Source organism: Adiantum capillus-veneris, chromosome 7 (genome assembly GCF_014529385.1).
Source record: "Adiantum capillus-veneris isolate H3 chromosome 7, ASM1452938v2, whole genome shotgun sequence".
In the NCBI taxonomy this organism is placed as follows: domain Eukaryota; kingdom Viridiplantae; phylum Streptophyta; class Polypodiopsida; order Polypodiales; family Pteridaceae; genus Adiantum; species Adiantum capillus-veneris.
Genome location: NC_140937.1, coordinates 152,189,809 through 152,196,939, shown reverse-complemented (window position 1 = coordinate 152,196,939; position 7,131 = coordinate 152,189,809). Strand labels below are relative to the sequence as shown.

General features: G+C 39.4%; 1 pseudogene; it reads left to right on the top strand.

Moving 5' to 3' along the window:
• Positions 1 to 619: 619 nt before the first annotated feature.
• Positions 620 to 2,380, top strand: LOC147454824 (9-cis-epoxycarotenoid dioxygenase, chloroplastic pseudogene; annotated as a pseudogene).
• The last annotated feature ends 4,751 nt before the right edge of the window (positions 2,381 to 7,131 follow it).

The window sequence follows — 7,131 nt, the reverse complement described above, 5'->3', positions numbered from 1 at the left end:
CCATCTAGCAACCAAGAGGAAGCTCAAAGGAAGGTACCATAAGATCTATCTTCCACCGGCATACGTGATAGTTAACCTTCACCTCATTTTTTTCTCCCCAAGGATGTTGCATTGGGTCTTTTATGAGAAAAATGCAAAAAAGATTATAGGATGCATGCCTTCCATAAGTTCCATTGCATATTTTGGGACATTGGATGGTGAATATCTCCTTCGTCCCTCTCCGACTTTTGCAGGCCCTTCGTGAACTGTCATCCTTTGTCATGACAATCAACAGCCGGCAAGGACGCCTTTACGAGATAGCGCTTTTGCGCGTTAATGAATGACATGTTGCTTTTTGCTGAGTCTGCGGGATGGCGATTGTCTGGAGAGGAGGAGTCTATAAGACACACACTAACACGCCCACAGCGCTGCCTTCTCCTCCATTTCTTCAGCATACACACAATCAAGCTCTGCCTCTCTCTCTCTCTCTCTCTCTCTCTCTCTCTCTCTCACACACACACACACACACAGAGGAGAGTCGACGGCGTGATGCAGGGAGCTTTGTCTACGCCTCTTGCTTGCTTCAATCGAGCTGCGCTGAGCAGAAACCCACGAAGCCAGCGTGCTGCTCGCTTGTCTACGTCTACACAGCGAGATAGAGAGGCGCCCCGGCCACCCTCTCCTCGTTCACCACTGCTTCGACCAGATGCCGCCGCCAAGGTACGCTTCCCCCACATTAATCCCTCCACCATTTGCACCATCTTTCAAGCCCCCACAATATGTGGCGTAACCTTTCTTCCAACTTCGCCCCCCTCTCTCACGAATCCCCCCCTACTCCCTGCCCCCACATTGACGGCACCATCCCTCCCTCGCTTAATGGCGTCTTCCTTCGCAATGGACCTAACCCCTTGCACCCCCCTACCCATAACTACCATTACTTTGATGGCGATGGAATGATCCATGCTGTCACAATCCACAATGGGCGAGCTATCCATGCATGTCGGTACGTGCGCACTAACCGTTTCATCCATGAGGTTGTTGCTAAGAAGCCCCTTTTTGTCAGACCCTTTGGAGAGCTCCATGGACTTCAAGGTCTTGCAAAGCTCTTTGTACTATTCTTCAGGCATGTCTTTGGCATCATTGACCTCTCGAAAGGATTTGGGTCTGCCAATGCTAGTTTGGTATACTTCAACAACAAGGTGCTTGCTATGTCTGAGGATGACAAGCCTTATTGGCTTCACTTGTCCAAAGATGGAGACATTCACACTATGGGTAGATTTGATTTTAATGGCAAGCTCCAATCTAGCATGAGTGCCCATCCAAAATTGGACCCCACCACCAATGGCATGTTCTCCTTCGCTTGCAACTATGTGATCCCACTTTATTTAAGGTACTTCAGAGTTACTTGCAAGGGAGAGAAGTTGGAAGATGTTTCTATTACTATCAATGAGCCCACATTAGTGCACGATTTTTCGATCACTCAGAACTATGCCATATTTTATGAGCACCAGATTATGTTTAGATTGCACAACTTGATTAAAGGAGAATCCCCTATTGTCTTTGACTCAAAGAAAAAACCTAGGGTAGGGATCTTACCAAAATATGATACATGTGAAGCCAACATGCAATGGTTTGAGTGCCCAGCCACCTTTGGCACTTGCATGCACTTTTTGAATGCATGGGAAGAAGGTAACGAGGTTGTAATGGTGGGGACTGTGAATCGACCATTAGAGCTATTGTTTACGAATGTGGAGAGAATCGAATCTCGGCTAACAAAATTTAGATTCAATATAAAGACAGGAGAGGGAAGAAGTGAGCAAATGTGTCATGCAAACATCGACATGGGAAGGATAAATGACAAATACCTTGGCAAGAACACAAGGTTTGTTTACTTATGCACTCATGGACCATGGCCGAAATATGCAGGGGTATGTAAAGTAGATCTAGAGGCACCTTATCATAGCCATTCTCAAGGGCAATTATGTGACCATGTTGGTCCTAACATAAGTCACGATCCTCGTATTGTTGGAAGGCGAACTTTTGGAGAGAAATGCTATGGAAGTGAACCATTTTTTGTGCCTAAATCTTTGAAGTCATGTTCATGTGAGGATGAGGGGTATCTCATGGCATATGTTCATGATGAAGTACACAATTGCTCAAAACTTCTTATTATGGATGCTGAATCTCCTAGTCTAGAGATAATTTCCACCATTACCATGCCAACTCGAGTTCCCTATGGTTTCCATAGCCTCTTTGTTAGTGCATCGCAACTTCAAATGCAAAATACTGGAATGTTTGCGTCTCTTAGCTAATTATTTCTAGTCTAGAAAATATATTACTTCCAAGCATCCGATTTGTTTAAATTCAAATTTTGGCATTTAAAGCATCCTCAATTTCATAAGAGCATGCTTACCTCACTTAGATTGAGGAGAGCTCATATGTTTTGACAAAGTGCAATGGGTAGTGGATATCCTTGAAGTAGTGCTTATTGAACTTACTAATTTGACATTAAACGATTGATCCGTTCCCATGCAAGACTAAGTCGTGGATATCCTTTAAGTCGTGCTTATTGAACTTACTAATTAGACATTAAACAATTGATTTGTTCCCATGCAAAGAAAGCTTTAAATGTGTTGCTTAATAACTACAAGTTGGAATGATATGTATGATACTTCCATCGACCACACTCTAATCTTTCTATATGTAGTAGGATGTGGACTCCTCTCTCTCCTCTCTCTCTCTCTCTCTCTCTCTCTCCCCACAATTATGCGTCAACTGATATGAAGGGTCAACTTTTTCTTGTTGCAAAAGGAGATTTTAGAAATAGAAACTGGAGATTCCTATTGACACCCTAAACATGCATGATTTTGTACACTTATTGCTAGCTCACACTAGTACATCAAAAAGAATTCTTGGAAGTTGGATCTTAATCATTGGTGAGTCCCTTTACTCCCCACCAAAAATTTGAGATGGCCTATTTGTTCATGACAACCTCAAACTGGAAAATTATCTATAGGATGGGCAATACGGATTACCAAAGATAAATTGTATCATATGTAAATCAGTTCAATTAGCAATTTCCTTCCTTGAGTAGTCAGTGTTTGGTAGGTGTTTGGTAGAATATAAGAATGTAGGCCAAGATAAAACTTCAAGCAATGAAAGAAATTGTGAAATGTCATAGAGAATGAACATCATTGGATTCAGATTCATGGAGATTGTGAAACAAGAATATATTTCGTAAACCACAAATAATGAATTTATGTGTTCAATATTTGAATTAAATTTTAGTAATGCAAAACTATTATGAAGTACATCTTTTAAGTTGGTAAAATTGTTCATAGAGTATTGATCTAAGTCATTGCAAGTACCTCAACAATCTGAGCTACTTATGTGAGAAGGGTCTTTCTCATAGTAAACCCTTACAAATAATAACAATGAAGGATGAACTTCCAAACATTTATGACTTATTAATGCTAGTGTAAAATTAAAAATAGTTCGATCGTAGTCCCCAAAAAAAAGTGTCTACCTCCAAATTACATTTGGAAAATGTGTACACTATTGGAGGATGGCCTAGCAAGCTTGTTGCCGATGCTTGCAAAGATTATATAGGAATGTAGTGCGCAAGAATGTACATACTTCTCTCTCTTTTGGGATAACATGTATACAAGGATTGTCAAAAGATGACAAAGATATTTGAGCTAGGCACACAACTTGGGCACTAAAACTAAGCAAGCACCTCTCCATTTTCTAGATAGTGTACGCTTACTCGCTATTCTACATATTAACAAGGGATAAAGGTACCATTGCTTGCACATACATTATGTATCCTACAATAGGTAGTACCTCAAGGTCACACACCCCTTTAGTGAGACATGAAGCTCCTCACGCCTACTTATAAGATGTTTGAACTCCTATACGCTACATGCAAGGAGCTTCCTAAGAAGGTTCTCTATAATTGTAAGAATGGTTAAGGAGCTACTCAATATAGCTTGCATCTAAGCTACTCAATATAGCTTGCATCTATGCTACATGCAAGGAGCTTCCTAAGAAGGTTCTCTATAATTGTAAGAATGGTTAAGGAGCTACTCAATATAGCTTGCATCTAAGCATTGGCTTGATGGTTCTCTCTCTCTCTCTCTCTCTCTCTCTCTCTCTCTCTCTCTCTCTCTCTCTCTCTCTACTCAATGCCTACTAACCAAAAGCATGGTGGTTTGACTATAGTTTATGTGAGGCACGAGGGCCCTAGGGAAGGGGCAATGAACCCGTATGGTATAATGACAAGGGGACTTGATTTAAAGGTTTATATAAATAATGGATGGCTGGAAACTCTTATAACCAAGGTCTTACCTTGGTAATAAAGGCCATGGTAGAGGAAGGAGGAGAAGGTCTCTCTCTCTATACTCTACAAATTCAATCAGGATGCTAAATTAGGCGTTTTCTATTTTGGAAATACCTACGAACAAAAACCACCAGCCATACCAAATTAATTGAGGTCTCCAATTTTGTAGAGGAAAGTTGTCTCAAATTTTGCTCCCACTTTGAGCTATTTTGCTAGATTGACAAGTGGTCAAAAGCGCAATCTTATCCTTTCACATCTTTGGAAAAGAAAATCAAGGCTGCCATAGTTGCATGCGATTGCTACAATGCATAAATGTGTGTGTTACTAATTGGTGAAATCGTTCCGCATTGTGAAGAACTTTATGTTGCATGCAACTCCATGTTTAGTGAAAAGTTAGATGTGCATACACTACCTTGAATATTAGCTTCATCCATGGCCACATGGGCTAATTTAACCAACTTGCTTGTGGAATACATAGTTTTCCCTTCTTCCAAGAAAGCCTTTGATATCTTACAAACCAAGTGTAATTCTACTATATCTATTTATTCTGTGTGTAGAAACTTGTCACAAATTATATTCTTGACATGTGTAATATACACCCTATATGAGAACGTCATTGAGTAAAATACTAGTCATGAAGAAAAAAGTTTGTAAGGGTAAGGCCTTTTTAAAGCAAGTGCAAGGTTGTACACAATTCTCAAAAGTGTGGTTGAAGCAACCAATTGATAACGAAGGCTATTTGAGGAAAACTTTTTCTTTTGCAAACAAAGAAATATTGGATTGATGATGATGATTGCAACATGTTCAATAATTATGCCAAAGGTATTCTATTTTGTGCTAGTAATTTATTCTAACATGTATTTGAATGTGTACTTATAAACATAAAAATTATGAATGATCTACAAAAAAAAATTGACCATTTTTTTCACAAAAATATTTTTAAAGAGAAACTTAATTTTAGTCCATGGTTTCTTACGACTTAATTAAAATGTTTGAAGAGCTTTGAAGATCCCGCACCATGCACTTTTCAAATTTTGGTGATGTTTTTATTGGTGACCATGTCATTATTGTAATCAATATATGGATAGTTTCAATGTAAAGAAACATTAAAGACTTTGTTTGTGAAGTTTTACAATGTGTGGCTTCTTTTTTGTTTTGTAAATGTTACTATAAAGAATTTCTAAAAGTAAAATCTAGATGATGTATCGGCATGTTTGACCATTTCATTTTTTATACTTTTAAAAAAAATAGTAATGGCGTAAAACATTACGGTTTAATACATTGATAAATCAATTTTAACTATGTAAAGGCTTCACCCTTGAATCCTTTGTGAGATCCTTACTGAGTAGGAGGCATACTTATGATGAGATTTTGAAATAAGTGTAGATGTACAAAGGAAACTTTGGTTTAAAAATTTAAGTTGACAATATCTACAACCCGTATATATATTACAGAGGACGTCAAGTTGGCTATACAAACATCATAGAAAACGGTGTATATGACCACTTTAGCATTTGTAAACAGGGGTTGGGTTAGTGCTATAGGGTTTGTAGATAGAGGGTTTTTCTTGTATGGCTGACATTCTTCCATAAATGAATCCCTCGAAACCGGACCTTCAAATTCAAGGTAAAAAATTAGGCCAAGGATGCATCTTGTGCCATGCAACAATGACATTGCCTTCGCCATTGTATCCACATGCCATTTCCTCTTGTTGTCTTTGTCTAGTTCCTCCCCATCTGGAATGTAGCATGTCGAGCCTATCGACCCCAACGCTCAAAGCCTCTCTCTCTCTCTCTCTCTCTCTCTCTCTCTCTCACACACACACACACACACACACACACACACACACACACACACACACATGTGACACAGTCCACGGATGACACACACCATACTTGGCCTAAGACAGTAATCGAATGCAACAGATGGATGCATTCAGTGAATTGGTTGTATGATTCTATAAACGTCAATGCATCTGTCAATCAGCGATACACTTTCAGTGAATTGGTTGTATGATTCTATAAACTTTAATAAAGGTCGATGCATCCATAGATCAACAATACGTTGATTAAAATTTTAAGAAACATACTCAACAATGCGAATGTCAACACATGTTTGTTGTTTCGTATGTTGTCTCTCCACCTTCACTTTGTTTTAAGAGTACGCTTGGTTTTTTGAAAAACAACGCTTCTCCTCTATTCTACAGCTAGTAACATTGAATCAATTAATTATTTATTCGACCTACTTGCTTTTATTCTTTACACAAAACCCATAATTTCTCTTGCAAATAACAAGTTTGCAATATTGTGGATCCAAGCATATACCAAAATCAAGCTTCTTCAATATAAACCGCGTTAAGTCAGCTCCTAACACTAGGAGTCCGCCATCCTAACGGACAGGAGGGTGCATCTTTCCGTGATTATAATAATAGAAGAGTATAGCACACATTACTAGAAATAAAAGCACCTACATAAAAAAGTGTACAAAAAGCAGTGTCAACATTTATTCTTTATTTGTGGCTCCAACGAGGATACAATCTGGATCAAGCAATTTGCCTCTGTCTGTCGGATAGAGTGGCGAGGTACTCTCCGGCTAGGGGGAAAGTGTAGCCGAGGAGGAAGCTGAGGGAGGAGGTGGAGGGGGGAGGCAATGGATGGGTCTCGATGATGGCAATGGCCTCTGAGCACTCTAAATGAGCAGAGCCCATGCGTGCAAGCTTCAAAAGTTGAAGAGGCCATGCTCATGGCAATGGGCTTTTCGGTGCACAATTGAGGTGTTACATTGAAGCTTATACCTCAAAACTATAGAAGAGA